At 49.0% G+C, this 8,339-nt stretch overlaps 1 protein-coding gene across 5 annotated transcripts in view; it reads left to right on the forward strand.

The window, feature by feature from the left end:
* RECQL4 (RecQ like helicase 4) overlaps nt 1-8,339 on the forward strand; it is a 162,441-nt gene that overhangs the window by 122,650 nt on the left and 31,452 nt on the right. The window lies entirely within an intron of this gene.

Consider the following 8,339-nt stretch of genomic DNA (forward strand, 5'->3'; position numbering starts at 1 on the left):
TGTTACAGATTGTGAGGAAGGACAGGAGCCCGCTTAGGTAACCCCTGGGTTCTAGCTCACGCAGGCCGAGAGAGAGATGATACAGCTCCTCATGGTTTTTCCTCCTGCTGTTTTGGAGCCTAGGGCAGTGGTTCCCAAACTTTTGCAGTTCGCGGCACCCTTAGAGTCTCCAAATTTTTTCAAGGCACCCCTCCAAAATAATTATTGAGCAGTCCTGTTTTAGAAGTAGTTGGGTCAAAAAAATTGTAATAAGTATTTAGGTCAGGACAGAAATACTTTTTTAGATGTATGCAAAAATGCCCCCTCTGCATCCAGACACTCTGCCCCCTCTGCATCCAGACACACTGCCCCCTCTGTCACGCTGTCCCCTCCTCTGTCCCTCTCACGCTGTGTCCCCCTCCTCTGTCCCTCTCACGCTGTGTCCCCCTCCTCTGCCCCTCTCACGCTGTGTCCCCCTCCACTGCCCTCTCTCACGCTGTGTCCCCCTCCACTGCCCTCTCTCACGCTGTGTCCCCCTCCACTGCCCTCTCTCACGCTGTGTCCCCCTCCACTGCCCTCTCTCACGCTGTGTCCCCCTCCACTGCCCTCTCTCACGCTGTGTCCCCCTCCACTGCCCTCTCTCACGCTGTGTCCCCCTCCACTGCCCTCTCTCACGCTGTGTCCCCCTCCACTGCCCTCTCTCACGCTGTGTCCCCCTCCACTGCCCTCTCTCACGCTGTGTCCCCCTCCACTGCCCTCTCTCACGCTGTGTCCCCCTCCACTGCCCTCTCTCACGCTGTGTCCCCCTCCACTGCCCTCTCTTACGCTGTCCCCCTCCACTGCCCTCTCTCATGCTGTGTCCCCCTCCACTGCCCTCTCTCATGCTGTGTCCCCCTCCACTGCCCTCTCTCACGCTGTGTCCCCCTCCACTGCCCCTCCTCTGCCCCGCTGTCCCCATCCTCTGCCCCGCTGTCCCCATCCTCTGCCCCGCTGTCCCCATCCTCTGCCCCGCTGTCCCCCTCCTCTGCCGCGCTGTCCCCCTCCTCTGCCGCGCTGTCCCCCTCCTCTGCCGCGCTGTCCCCCTCCTCTGCCGCGCTGTCCCCCTCCTCTGCCGCGCTGTCCCCCTCCTCTGCCCAGGGGTTTCTGGGTCTTTTTTTTTTTGGGTGGCATCACAGGGAACAATAACACAAACGATGGTAGTAGTGTTGCAACTTGATATATTGATAGAAGATACAACAGCAGTTATAATAAAATACAATCGTAATCACAGATGCATTTTAGTTGGTAACCAATGGCAACAGCATGCGAAATAGACAATATAACAGTTCAACGCTAGATGGTAATACAACACTTGGATCCCACACGAAACACACAGCAGATGAAGGTGAACCACTGACACAACTAAAAGTCAGATGAGAATTGTATGCAGACTTGGCTGATCCAAAGGTATAATATGATTCACTTTAGCAGGTGGTTATAGGTATCACAATAGTTCATATAGCGGAATAAAGAACGTTATATGCTATCCAGGAACTTGGATATAACTGGTAACATGCAGGTTACCTAGAAGTACAGCGTGATAACGAAATCCAAACTGAGCGTAGAACTAAAGGTCACAGGAGATCCGGTTAACAGGTAAGCGAGAGTTCATCACAATTAGACGACAGCTGGTAATGCACTCAACTTGTATTGAAGTAGAGGCTCCCGGCTTAGCAGTATATTCATATTAACAGTCCAACAATAATAATCAGCAGAATAATAATAGCCGTGCCAGACATAGAACCACAGATGACAAGAGAACTTGATTGTAGTTCAACATAGCATACCGCAACATAGACAGCCGAGTAGAATAGTACTGGAGCCAATCAACATGAGTGCAGGTGTAGCAGACAACTCACGAATAGTTCTGTGTGCAGATGAATGACACCACGTAACTTCAGCTTGTAGATGAACCACGAACTGGCGGAGCCAATGGAGAGCAATGATGACAGGTAACTTCGGCCACCGATAGTATCCAGCAGATAGGCAAAAGATCAGATATGCAGCCAGGACCCACGGCCGTGAGTAACACGAAGATCAGGCAATGAGTCCATGATTACGGGAACTTGAAATAGTCCTCAAGGACCAATAGGCTTCAGAAGGAGATCCCAATCAATATAACGAGAAACGCCTATGGACTGGTAGAGACTCGAAGCGAAAGCAAGCACCAACATAGTTCTTAAAGGGCCAGTACCTAGCTATGGGACCGGCGTGTGACAAAGAGCTGTCCGGCACTACAGTTTAGTGTCATTGCGACTACTATTAATCTGAATTTAAAGCTGCTATGTATGTATGCTTCCACCATAATGTATACATGTACACCTGGCTTTATGTAAGAATAGTATGGGTAAATCAAAGTCCATTTTGATAGGCTTTTATCCACAGCCAGATGACGTGACAGATGAGGTTTAAAACAATGTTCAACCAAACCACTCACAAGCATCTTTAAAATGACAGCCGGGGAAAATTATGTCCGTCAGATCCTTGTTACACAGATCATCGGAGACCCTTAGAGTTGTCTGTTGTTTCCTGGTTCCTCCATGTGTGATTGTAGATGGAGTCCCTTTAGTCAGTTATTCCGTTCATGGCATCCCTGGATACTGAGGATGCTTATTGTCATATTGCCATATGGAGGGACTGTAGGGGGCTATGTACACATTTATGAAATAAACACATTTGATTACTGGAAATAAAATCTGGAACTGTCTTGTAAATTTTCTGTTGTATTAATTGTATAACTAAACGTGACACTGTTACAACCCAACAATCACCAGCAAATATAATAATGGTAATGTAGAAACCTCCATTGGTGTTACTTACAATTCTAACCTAAAATCAAACTTGTGAACAGACATTTACAACGTACAAATACTCTGCGTGACTGATGATATTAATACATAACCCTCTCACTAACTTAATTACTGCTTCAGCAACTAACAGGTTATTACTAGGCCTCTATTTTGGAAAGAGCAACTTATCTTATGTTCCAGTCATCAGAGAAGATCCGGCATCTCACAGCACCTAATAGGATTTGTACTGACAGCTTCTCTGCCCCTTGGATTCGGCTGTAGACTGAAGATGACCGCTGGTCCCAGTCACTCTTCATGTCAGCTCTTCTCACTGATTTCTCCTGACACACTGTGCAGCTCCCTCTTTCTCTTTTCTGTTTGGCTGTGTCCTGTTGTGTCGCTGTTTCTCCCAGAAACACCTTCTTCTGTTACTGCAGAGAATACCTCCCCCAGTATTTCCTCTTGTGACAAAACAAGCTGTTCAGCTCCATGGAGTACTGCCTTTGAACTGATCTCCTCTCTCCAGGTCTTGAGGAGCTGTGTGTCAGCCAAAAGCGGAGTGACCGTGACCTTCAAAGTTTAGATAGCGTCTGTGTCCCAGGAGTAGCTTGGATAGACAGCAGTCCCTGAGAGTGGCTAGGATACTGGTGAGGTTTTTTCATTATACCCTGCATGAAGTCTGTGCCAGACTGCAATGTGATTAACTTCTTATTGTAGTTCATAAAATGTATTTCTCTTCCCTTCCATTGGGGGACACTGCGAGACATTGGGGTAATAGTAGTGGGCTCAGGAGTTTTTGTCACTTTAACTGTTAAGTCTTTGGACTCCTTCCCTGCTATGCCCCTCCTCTCCAGAGAGATCCTCAGTTTTTTTCAAGTGACTTAGAGTTGGGTCACTAGAGTATAGGCTCCTGCCTATACTCTGTTTAGCAGTAGGTTTTTCATGTTCTTATTATCCTATTCCTAATTAGGTGCAGCGCGGGATCCTGTGCAAGACCCAGCAGAGTGAGTAGGACTCAGCTCTGCTCACTCTGGATGCCAGCGCAGGTAAGTGAAGCCTAGCGCTCATTTAACCAGCACCTCTGCCGGCATTAGTCTATTTGGCCATTAGAGACAGGGGACATAGCTCCTGAGGACACAGTAAATTTTATTTTATGAAGGGAAACACCATGTCAGAAACTGTGTAGAGCGACAGGGGAGGAAGCTGCATCAGCCTTTTCCCCCCCTTGCTGCGATCAGCGTGCCGGCAGGTCCCCGCTCTCCCCGGACAAAACGAGCAGATTGGGGGACATATGCAGCGCTCACTCTCGGAAGAGGTGAGCGGCTGCAGAAGAGAAGCGCGCGACGCTGGGCAGTTTAAAATAGCGCGCCTGTACACTCCTAGGCGGCCATTGATAGATGGGACCAGCGAGTGGGGAGAAGGCAGAGCGGGCAGCGGCAGGAAGAGGAAGAGTAAGAGTGCAACTTCCTGGTCCCTGGTCTTCCTGCGCGGTGAACGGAGAGTCACCAACTGTGAAGCGTGCTTGTATGCTGGGTCATCTCTCTGCTCTGCCTCTCCATCCGGGGATATCAGTTTCTGCCCTAATCCTTACAGGCCTGTATGAGATAGGAGCATTAGTGGAATGTTTATATGTATTGATATGGTCTTGTGAGTTATTCCAGGTAGAGGAAATTTTCACAGACAGTTCTATATTGAACATTGTTTTTTATTTGGAGTGGTGCTCTTTCAGAGACTTCCTAGCACAGGACTCTTCTATTTTGTCATCTTAATTTGTCTGCATTTCTTTTAATAATTATTTTAAGAAGCAGGACAATGGCGGAGAAGGGGACTGCTAAGGGCAAGGGTAATTCTGTGCCTGCTGCAATGTATTATACCTGTGCAAAATGTAACCCAAAACTTTCTGTTGGCCACACAGACCGAAACTCCCTTTGCGCAGCTTGTACTGCAGACGCTCAGAGGCGAGACAACTCATCCCAGGAGGGATCTTCTGCAATGGTAGAACCACCCTGGATGCAGGCCCTTTCTTCATCCATGGAGAAACTGACGAACGTGATGTTGCGGGTAATAGAGGTACGTGAGAACACTACCCCACTTACACTTGCAGGCAGCCAGGCTGACGAGAACACTTCCACATCACAAGCAGGGTCTACCCACAGGGAAGATAGGCCAGTATCTATTTCCCAGAAGGGTAAGAGGGCCATCACTGATGCAGGTCTGGACAATGGTCAGCTCTCTGATCTCTCCTCAGCAGAGGAAGGTGAGGTAGATATAGACCCGGAAGGGGAGGCTCTATATGATCCTGACTCTGGCTCCACGAGCGTGGATAGTCTTATTTTGGGAATCAGACATGCCTTAGGGTTAGCTGACCCGGAGCCGGCGGCTCCTAAGGGTATCTCCTTATTTAAAAGACCGAAGGCACAGTTAGCAATATTCCCGCATTCTCCAGAAATGTTGGAGATTATTTCTGAAGCTTGGCACAAGCCAAAAAAGCAGTTTGATGCCGGGAAAATTCAAGTCCCTTTATCCTCTGCCCCCTGAGGACACAGTAATGGGAGACTTTACCTAGAGTGGACACTCCGGTAGCCCGTTTAGCTTCATCTTCGGCTATCCTAGTCCAGGAGCGGATAACCCTCAAGGACTACACTGATAAGAAGTGTGATCTGGCTCTTCGCTCAGCTTATACCGCTGTAGGAAGTTTGTTTAGGCCTAAGATGGCTGTGGCATGGGCCAACAAGGCGGTGCAGTTATGGATGGAGGCTTTGATTAGGGGCCTTAGAGATAACACTCCGCGTACAGAGCTAGTAGATCTAGCAGAACATGTACTAGAAACTTCAGAGTATGTAGCGAATGCTGCCATGGATGCAGTTTCTGTAAATGCTAAGGCCTCGGCTCTTATTGTAGCAGCTCGTCGTAACCTATGGTTACAAACTTGGTCAGTAGACGCAGACTCTAAGAGAGCTTTAGAGAATTTAACCTTTGACGGACTAACTCTATTCGGGGCGGAGCTTGAAAGGGTTATTCAGGAGACCACGGGAGGAAAGAGTTCTGCTCTACCTACGGTTTCAAGCAGCCCCCGTCAGGGTAGATATCGTTCCTTTCAGAGTTTTTCCTGAGGGGGAGGTGCCTTTAATAGAGGGCATTCCTCAGCGTCTAGATCATCAGCTGTTAGAGGCAGAGGAGGTAGAGGTACAGCAAGGAGAGGTTCTGCTCGTCCAGCAGACAAACCCTCCGCGTGACATAGTTCTTCAGGGGGAGCATCAGGTGGGGGCACGACTTCTTCAATTCAGGGATCAGTGGTGGGAATCCACGACGGATCTCTGGGTTCAAGGAGTTGTGTCCCGGGGCTATGTCATAGATCTAGCCCACTCCCCTCCTCACAGATTCTTCGTCACCCCTCTCCCCTCTTGTCCCCGCAGAAGGGTGGCACTTCAGGAAGCCATTCAAAAGCTCCTTTCTGCACAGGTAATAGTTCAGGTTCCTCCTCTACAAAGGGGGCGAGGTTTTCATTCAAACCTCTTCCTGGTGCCAAAACCAGATGCATTCTTCCGGCCCATCCTGAATCTTCGGTCTCTAAACAAGCAGCTGAAGGTTCAGAAATTTCGCATGGAATCCCTTCGCTCTGTGATAGCAGGGATAGAAAAAAGGGGAGTTTTTGGCATCATTAGACATCAAGGATGCCTACCTACACATCCCGATCTGGGAAGGACACCAGAGTCTCCTTCAGTTTGCAGTATTAAAGGCGCACTTTCAGTTCAGGGCACTCCCCTTCGGCCTGGCTACTGCTCCTAGAGTTTTTACCAAGGTCATGGCTGGTCTATTGCGCCAGAAGGGCATAACAATTGTCCCTTACCTAGACGACCTATTGAAGGCACCGTCTGCGGAACTTCTATCCCAACAGATTCAGACTGTTATGCAGTTTCTTCAGAGACACAGTTGGGTGTTGAATTTACCCAAGTCATCGCTGGTGCCAACTCAGCAGATGCGCTTCTTGGGGCTGCTTTTCGATACTCAGTCTCTGAGAGTTTATCTTCCAGCAGAAAAAGTCTTAGCTTTGCAGACAAAGACCAGAGCCATGCTGAGGAAAAGGAATGTCTCGGTCCTCAGTTGCATGAAGCTCCTGGGGACAATGGTCTCGGTATTCGAGGCCGATCCCTTTGCTCAATTTCACTCCGGTCCACTTCAGGGAGAGATCCTGCGGAAGTGGTCAGGGTCTCAGAAGAATTTAGACAAACAGATTGTTTGTCTGTCCACGTCCACAAGGCTATCTTTTGTCTGGTGGACGTCCCGATCCAACTTGGAGAGAGGCCAATCCTTACAGGTATGGTCTTGGACTCTAATCACAACAGACGCCAGTCTGTTGGGATGGGGGGGGAGTAACAGGAACCCTGAGGCTTCAGGGTCTCTGGTCCCCTCAGGAATCACGTCGTCCAATAAACATTCTGGAGCTCAGAGCAGTGTACAATAATCTGATGGGAGCACAGGAATTTCTAAGAGGAAAACCTCTTCAGATTCAGTCCGACAACGCCACCACGGTAGCGTGCATAAATCATCAAGGGGGCACTCGCAGCGCGGCTGCAATGCGAGAGGCCAGTCGCATACTAGCGTGGGCAGAACATCAGGTCCCCAGGATTTCAGCCATTCACATTCCGGGGGTGAAGAATTGGGAAGCTGACTTCCTCAGCAGACACACTCTTCATCCCGGGGAATGGGCTCTAAACAGTCAGGTATTCTCCCTACTGGTGGAGCGTTGGGGCCGTCCGGAGATAGTTCAGACTGGACGCTATCAGGTCTATCAGGTACCGCGCTACGGTGCAAGAGCTCGAGACCCAGCGGCAGAAATAGTAGACGCCATGTCGGCCCCTTGGCAGTACCGGATGGTGTACATTTTCCCACCCATTTCAATGATTGCACGGGTACTAAATAAGGTGAAGAAGGAAAAGGTTCCCGCTATTCTAGTAGCTCCATTTTGGCCACGCAGAGCGTGGTTCTCAGATCTGCTGTTATTAGCAGGAGCTCCTCCATTCCGGCTTCCCATGCAGGCAGATCTTCTGGTCCAGGGTCCATTCCTTTACCAAGGTTTGGATCAGCTGGCTTTGACGGCCTGGCTATTGAAACCCTAATACTTAAAGCTAAGGGTTTCTCTCAAGAGGTTATAAACACCATGATTAGGGCCAGAAAGCCTGCGTCATCTTCCATTTATTACAGAGTGTGGAAGACGTATATTGTGTGGTGAGAGTCTAAGGGATTTCATTCTTCTAGATTTAGGATTTCCCGTGTCCTGGATTTTCTTCAGGAAGGTGTTCAGAAGGGGTTGAGGCTTAGTTCCCTCAAGGGGCAGATATCCGCCCTTTCTGTCTATTTTCAGAAAAAGATTGCTGAATATGCAAATATCAAGACATTTTTGCAAGTAGTTTTGTGCATACAACCTCCTTTTTGTCATCCTGTGGAGCCCTGGGACCTCAATTTGGTTCTTCGTGCTCTTTCTAAACCTCCGCTTGAGCCTTTACAGTCTGTTGACTTGAGGTATCTTAC

This window comes from Mixophyes fleayi, chromosome 2 (assembly GCF_038048845.1).
Source record: "Mixophyes fleayi isolate aMixFle1 chromosome 2, aMixFle1.hap1, whole genome shotgun sequence".
In the NCBI taxonomy this organism is placed as follows: Eukaryota; Metazoa; Chordata; class Amphibia; order Anura; family Limnodynastidae; genus Mixophyes; species Mixophyes fleayi.